This window comes from Aulostomus chinensis, chromosome 11, assembly GCF_037954235.1.
Source record: "Aulostomus chinensis isolate RoL2024-O1b breed Wild chromosome 11, RoL_Achi_v1.0, whole genome shotgun sequence".
Lineage (NCBI taxonomy): Eukaryota > Metazoa > Chordata > Actinopteri > Syngnathiformes > Aulostomidae > Aulostomus > Aulostomus chinensis.
Genome location: NC_141330.1, coordinates 16,401,495 through 16,410,000, shown reverse-complemented (window position 1 = coordinate 16,410,000; position 8,506 = coordinate 16,401,495).

Below are 8,506 nucleotides of genomic sequence, written 5' to 3'. Positions count from 1 at the left end.
TTAGAGTTGAGGACGCTGAAACTTCTCCGTAACAAGAAGATTTATGGGAAAAAAAAGGCCAACCCGTAAATTACAACAAAATTATACGTTATAATGAATGGCAAATTTTAGAACGTTCAACGTATTTGGCCAGAAAGTTACTCCAAGTAACTTTGGGAACTTGTTTTAGAACTTCTTTATGACTCGAGCTGTATGTTTCAGGTCACTTTCAAGCTGCACAGTGGGATTATGACTCTGGGACACGTTTTATCTAAAGGATTTCAACATCACAGCTGCAACGTCAAACCTGGAAGGAACGTCGATACTCTACTGAGTTGTAGGGATTTTTTTCCTAGTGTTCTCAAGCTCCTCAGGAAAACATACTGTCTTTATGATGGAGTCAGATATTTCAATTTTTTAAATCTCTAGTCCAGCAACCTTGCAGGTAACATTCTCACTAAAAAGATATCTAAAAGTTCAAGGAACATTTTCAACAAAAACTTGACGTACTTGCTTGGGACACCAACAAACTTGCTAGCACAAGTCTGATATTGATTGGATGAAGGGTTGTTAAGATAATCAAAGTAAAGACAGAAGTATGTATAAACATAGAGAGGTTGCTTAACTTGACATGTCAGATGGTGTTTTTTTTAGACACTAATGGATAAGTTGAGGCCAAGAGGAGATTTCGTGCATGTTTTTGTCATGTGATGGTCCTCAATTCCTTGCTTTGTCGCAGAAGCGTAAGATCAGATTCAGCAACATCACTCTTCCATTTCCTGTTGACTCCAGGGGAAAATTTTTTTAACGAAAAACGTTTTCTTGTGTGCAGAAAAAGGTGAAAGGGTTGGTTGCAACTAAGGGTTTTCACTAATGTTTCAGGGAAGATAATAATTGGAGCCGGTGAACGTAATCACACTCAATTTAGAGAATGCACAATATTGTGTTGGGGCCATCTACTAACAGCATGTGGATGCACCTCAACCTAAAGGTGTCAAGACAAGGTCAAAATACGATGGTAAGACGGTAAAACACTAAAACTGTATTACCCTCATCTGCGCTTCTATTTGCCTTCGTAAAAGTGACAGCAACTCATCAAAACCTCAAACACAGTGCTGGAAACATCACTTAGCCTGTGCAGAACTGTGTTAAACATCCTAGTCCTCATGGCTCGAGGCCCCACAGCATGTATTATTGCTACTCTACAAGTACATACAATGAAACTCTTTGATTTATTATATTTTTACTGTCCGACAGATGGCTGGTTACTGTATATATGAAATGTATTTATTCAGTTGTATTTCTAAGGGTTTGTTTGAACAGGTGTTTTCAGGCACAGATACAGACAAAGATGCAGACATAAATACACACACAAAAACACACACTCTCAGCAGTCAAAGTCTTATCTTATCCAGAAAGAGCAGCTGCAAAGTATGACCCCAGCTTAGCTGTTAATGATTGGTAGTGAGTGTGTGAGTGTGTGTGTGTGTGTGTGTGTGTGTGTGTGTGTGTGTGTGTGTGTGTGTGTGTGTACCTTATTTTACACCCCCATCTCTTCTCTTTCCCAACTGACAAGAGCTCATTATTAGTGGTTGAGCTTTGATTTGTGAAGTTCAGCAAGTTGAATTTGAACATCTGTCGCATTTCAAGGTTGTTTAAATACAGGCAGCTAAACTATCAATGGATAACACACGCACACAAACACGCGCGTGCATGCACATGCACATGCGCACACACACGCGCGCACACACACACACACACACACACACCTGACAAGTAAATGTGTGACAGAACCACTGGGTCTAACACTTAAATTACATATATTTCCAATTCGTTATGAGGCCACCAGAATTGAATTATTGTGTTATTTAAGAGTTTAAGCGTTTATATGTGTCACTGTGAAAGACGTGTCTACATTTCTGTAAAAGTCTCAAAAGCTAAGGTCATTTTACAGGTGTTTGATCAATAATTCCTTTCATTTTCTTGCAGCATTAGTTCCTGACTGACATGTATTTATCATAATAGCTGTATCTCTACATCTACTTTATATCACAGGCTTTATAAGAGGAGGTGAAAAATATAATTTCAACACTGTCACACAACAACCAATGTTTTTAATGTCTTTACGCTCCCAACACAACCCTCTTAGACAAAGTGTCAGATTGTATTTCTTTTTTATGCAGAGATATATCAAATTGTCTTGCATTAATCTGCAGGAGAGCCAGAACTGTTGTGTTGACCTCAGGTATATATGACTCCTTTTAGAAAGAAACCATTTCCGCATAATTAACTCTAATCATATTCTAACATTGTCTCGTTTACAACAATTCAATTATTCCCTCAATTACACTGCCTTTTTTAATGCGCGTGTGATTGAAAATGATTTTATTTCATTTTGATTTCAAAAGACTGATGCAGGCATAATGAACAGGAAGGGAATGAAGGGGGCGTGCTGCTGACAAAAGGAATATAAAACACTTGCTGTCATTCGAGGAGTTAAAAACACCACACATTTCACTTGACACATGCATATTTAAGATCCTGTGACATCTGACATCTGACCCCCCCCCAGCCACAGAGACACTATGTTCGCTGTCATCATTGCAATAGTCGAGTGGCCACCACAGAGGCAACGTCAACCGGCCATGACAGGTAGAAAGGTGACAAGTGAGGACCTGAAACAAATGTAGGACCTGTGAGGTGTGTGTGTGAGTGTGAGTGTGTGTGTGAGTGTGTGTGTGTGTGTGTGTGTTACTCTCTCTCTGTGCATATTCCTGCATTTATGTATTTGCATCTGTGTGTGTGTTTGTCTGTGAGTGTGTGTGTGTGTGTGTGCTTGAGAGAGAGAGAGAGAGAGAGAGAGAGAGAGAGAGAGAGAGAGAGAGAGAGAGAGAGAGAGTCAATTCAGAGGTGACCAGTTGTCAGCGATCTCTGACAGATACCAGGAATCAGAGAGACATGGTGTCACCTTGTCACCTCCAACCTTTACTCCTGGGTGCCCAAGTGTGTGTATGTCTGTGTGTGTGTCCCAAGACCTTTCCTAACACATGCACCTGGAAGGGTCCCACGAGTGACTGTCAGGTGACGAGGGTCACTCTTGGGACCATCACTTTAAAGTCACTACTTCCTTCAAAGAATGGAGGTGAATACACGTGCGCGCACACACACACACAGACATACACAAACACACACACACACGAAAACACAAAAAAACTACACACATACATACATTTCCGCAAAGGGTTTTGACTTAACTAAAGTTGAGTTCGGGTTGATGGTGCTTTCAGTAAGATCAAGGTCAGGGTCAAAGAGAGAAGTTGCTCTGTGGTAAAGAAAGAAAGAAAGAAAGAAAGAAAGAAAGAAAGAAAGAAAGAAAGAAAGAAAGAAAGAAAGAAAGAAGGAACTAACTAAAGAAAAAACAAACAAAAAGTAAGTGTATAATTGAAAATTATTTATTTATTTTTTTGACTAATCTCATATGTTTTCAATTGAATAAAAACATGGTTACATTGCAATTTGCAGATATTTGTGTAATAATGTTTATTTTTCATTATAAAGTAGAGTTGAAGCAGCAATCTTAAGCATTTTTATTTTGATTCTGGTGCAGTGTATTCGAAAGACGTACGGGACAAGATACTGAATTTGTTTTGACATTTGAGGTTTCTGTAGCAAGGATGGATATGATTTCTATTTCCTGTCTTCAACCTATTAGAAACATATTGGATGTAATCTATCCTCCATCCAGCCAAGTGACAAAATGCTTTCTCACCAATTACTGACTGCCATCTTCCCCTTCACACCTGGCAGGCAGAGGATGGGGCTGTGTGTGTTTGCATGTGTGCGTGTGTGTGTGTGTGTGTGTGTGTGTGTGTGTGTGTGTGTGTGTGTGTGTGTGTGTGTGTGTGTGTGTGCGCATATTCCTGCATTTATGTATTTGCATATCTGTGTGCATGTGTATGATGTAGTGATGTAGAGAGACAGAGATTCATTTTGGAATAATGCAAAATAGATAATTTAAAAAAAAAAAACCTTCTTGGAAGAACCAAATCGCAATAAAGTTCGGGGAGTTATGCAAAATGTGAATGATTAGACATGTTCCGAATTAATCTTGAGAACCCATCTCACTGCTGGTCCAGTTTCAGCCAATATAAAGCAAAACACGACTCTACTCATTGTGTTTTGTTCACCTCAGCATGTCAGTCCCACACTGCTGCTCTAACAACAGCCTGCGTCGCATTAATTTGCTTCTATACCATGGTAACCTGGTGAATACTCACTTCTGATTGGTTGCGGCTTGTATGTTCATCCCTGATGTAAGGGACACCTCCTGAGCAGGAAGTGACCTTGGTAACCTCACGGTTGTGATTATAGAACCATTTGATTTCCCAATGAACAAGCCGGGCAGCACCTCACTCCAGAGTGATTAAACTGTGATTTCATTACCTTATTAACTATGAGGCTGACTTTCACCAGACTTGATGGAGGGATGTAGCCTGGATCTGCTCGATGTTCCTGCCTGTTAAAAGGAAGGTTTTCATTGCCGCTGTTGCCTGATGTGCTCGCTGATGGTGAACTGTAGGATAGGTGAAAGAGGGACTGACCTCCCCCAGAAAATGACCCACATGCTGAAATACTATGACAAGCAGAATTGCTGACTGGAATTAACTCCTAAAATTCAGCCTGACCTTAGCTAAGAAGTGGCTACATATACTTTTGGGCGTCGATTCATGGTAAGGTGAGAGGGCTAGTCTGAGTTATAACCTTATAATCCTTCGCATATGTCACCACAAGATACATCCTCAGCCCACGTTACAACTTTAGTACTGTAATTTCATTACTCAGTCTCCAGAAGCCGAGCGCACATATCCCTGTGCAGTGGATGCTGTTTGAGACTTTTACTGAGAAGACAGAAAGGTGTGAAGCTGTTTCCCGTGTTAGGAGGAGAGAGCTGTTGTCTCCGGTAGGTGGCATGCTGGGTAATTGTTGGAAATGAGCTGGCCACCATCACTCCCTGAAACAAACCAGCGCACTTTCCTCTGTGATGCTGCAAAGATGCTCAGCTGCTCTCTGCAGCATCGCAGAGACCCCAGTTGGCTATGTCTCATCAGCTCCACCAGTTTAGTGGCATTTTGCCAATTTCAAAATTGTTTTACATTAATATTGTAATTCATTAAATAAACATAACCTGTATTTTGGTAGCGATCCACTTTCTATAGTACCGTTACCAGTACGGAAAAACATTCTTATAGCTCAATCTTAATTCACAACTCAAACAACTGAAAATAAGACTAACAAGTCTGACTCTTGCTACTGTAGGCTTAGACTGCCAGGGGATCTCCCATGGTGCACTGGGCTTCTTTCTCCTCCTCTCTTTCCTCTCTGTCCTCCTATATGTGTCATATATAAATCATACTCATATGTGTTACTAACTCGTCTTTTTCTCCGGAGCCTTCGGGCACCCTGCATCCCAGATCCCGGGTGCTGCTGGAGGAGGCTACAGACCTGAAGAGGCTCAAGCGGCTACCCATAGCATCACCTGCTCACCTCCCCGTCTGTCCATCGGTCTCTTCCCTTTCTCTCTTTCTTTATCTCTGCCCCTCTCTTTGTATATCCGTCTTTCTCCATTATCTGTCTTTGTCTCTGCCCTGCTCTCCTGCTCTCTTTCCCCTCAACCTGTCAAAGTAGAAGGCCGTCCCCACTGAGCCTGGATCTGCTCGACGTTCCTGCCTGTTAAAGGGAGGTTTTCATCGCCGCTGCTGCCTGATGTGCTCGCTGATGGAGAATTGTTGGGTGTAGGTTCATTGAAGGGCTGTGGTACTGGACCTGCTCTACTTGGGAAGTGTCATGAGATAACTTTTGTTGTGATTTGGCGCTAAACAAATAAAATTGACTTGACTCTTAAAACTGCATTTAAAACATTTCTAGCTTAACTATTTTATGTGTTCTGCTGCTTTAGGAGTCTTCAGAGACTAATATTACTGAACCACTCAGTAAACAGATGAACATAGAATATCCAGGAATACACACTGTGGACACAATTGAACTTATTTGTGCAAAATTTTTTTAATAATTTGGTTCTTTTATCAGATGTCAAGCTAGATATTAGGTTTCTTGTTTTTAGATTTGATGTATTCCTCCTCCTAGGTGTGACTGTGACTGTGAGTTGTTGTCTGTCTCTATGTGTTGGCCCTGTGATGGACTGGTGACCTGTCCAGGGTGAACCCCGCCTCTTGCCTCAAGGCTGCTGGGATAGACTCCCGTGACCCTTAACAGGATAAGCAAGAGAAAATGGATGGATGGATGGATGGATGGATGGATGGATGGATGGTCATCCTCCTAGTAGGTCAGTGAGATCCATCTCAAATTTGGCCAGAAACCCCTTGAGAATGGTGGTGGGTTACTGTGAAGACTGTGGTGTTTTCATTAAATGGACAATTTTGCCATAGAAACTTGTAACTGGGCTCCACATTGTCAGCTAACATCTGATCCTCAGGCTAACCGTCAGACTGAGCTTTTACTGATTAGCCTGTGGAGCTTCCCCTTTCCTCACCACCTCCACATCTATATACACAATGACAAATCCCACTGACATAGTCTAGTTAAGTCTAAATGACATAGGAGATCATATATTTGGATAACAAACAACAATTCGCCTTCCTAATTATCATTTCAACATAACTTGACATTAAGTTTGTCTCTCTGTGCCAGACATCACATCTCTAGCCATCCAAGACGGGATTTCCGCACGTCAGGTAAATGTTTTTAACGGCTCCTTACACTGTCAATGACAATTACAAGGAATGTCCTCAATCGTGAAACAAACCGTGACATGAGTACAAAATCATTTTTTAACATGGGGAGAATTTTTTTTAAATAGATGCCCTAAAGAATTTCATATAAGTATTTTTAACCAATGAATAGGTTTCCCTGCAACAAATATAGCTTCAATGACAGGTACACAGCCTCTGCATCTCAGTCCTCCAACTATAAAGACAACAAAATGCTTGCACCACGCAGGGTATTTTCAAATTTGCTAATCATTTACACCAACCATAAAGATAAAAACTTGGAGATCATCCTCATTGTCTAGGATTCAAGAGATTTTCATTTAGGAGTTCAAATTGTAATCATCAGCAAAGGGCCCCAATGCTTTTTTGTGATATAGCTTAATTGTGGAACTTGACCTTTCAAGAAGGCTGCACGGTGGTGCAGTGGTCAGCACTGTGGCCTCACAGCAAGAAGGTTCCGGGTTCGAGTCCTGGCTCCAGCGCAGGATCTTTCTGTGTGAGTCTGCATGTTCTCCCCGTGCCTGCGTGGGTTCTCTCTGGGTACTCCAGCTTCCTCCCACAGTCCAAAGACATGCAATTTGGGGACTAGGCTGATTGGATTCTCTAAACTGACTGTAGGTGTGAATGGTTGTTCGTCTCTGTATGTTGGCCCTGCGATGGACTGGCGACCTGTCCAGGGTGAACCCCGCCTCTCGGCCATTGATGCTGGGATAGGCTCCAGCCCCCCCGCGACCCTTACTAGTAAGGAATAAGCGGAAGACGACGATGGATGGATGGACCTTTCAAGAACACTAGCAACAACAAATCCAAAACTTGATGGCTAGAATTTGTTCACTCAAAGCAATTCATCTCTATTAATACTGTACAGACCAAATAAACTCATCATAATGTTTCTGAGAGGGATTTTTAATCTACCGTCACTCAAAAACTGAATTAGAAACAGTAAATTTCAGCTAAAAGTGACAAGTTTGAGCATCCAGGAGGTGGTGCAGTCTGTAAGGCTGCCCACCATCACAGGGCCTGCTGGTTCAATGTACCATGCTGCCTCCACCTTGGTTGGGAATCCATTCCCATGATTAATCATATGTTTCAAGGTGCCATGACAAGCAAACAGCGTGGAAGGGTGAAAAGGAGATGTACATCTGGGGACAAAGACTAGAGGAAATAGGCAACAAAAAGAGTTAAATAGGAGATTCCACTTTCCTTTAATATAATCACTTATTCACTTTAGAAAAGCAGTGAGATTATAATAATAATTCAATTGTTGCAGGATGTTAAGCAGTTCAGTATAGGCAACTGGAAAGTATTTGCACTGTAGCTAACTCCCTTTTTGTGGGTAATACATATGTGGGTAATACATATGTGTAAGTGTGTGCATTGTGTAAGTGTGTGCAGTGTGTGTCTGTGTGTGGTCTCAGAGGTGATGGCTGCCATGTACATACCCACTCACACACCCTCCTATCCTCCCACTAATATACAGCGATTTGTTATGACAAAAGACAGCAGCTGACAGTGATTGATGGCTGATTGATGGCTTCAGCTGATTACTGAGCTGAAACAGTGCAGTCAGCCGAGGACAAACACACACACACACACACACACACACACACACACACACGCAGACACTTTCTGCCAGTCTGCCACCACAGAGTTAGCAACAGTCTGCGTTTTGCCTCCCTCACTTCTCCAAGCCAGTCGCTCTGCACTGCGGCATGCAGGGGAAGCAGACACACACTCGC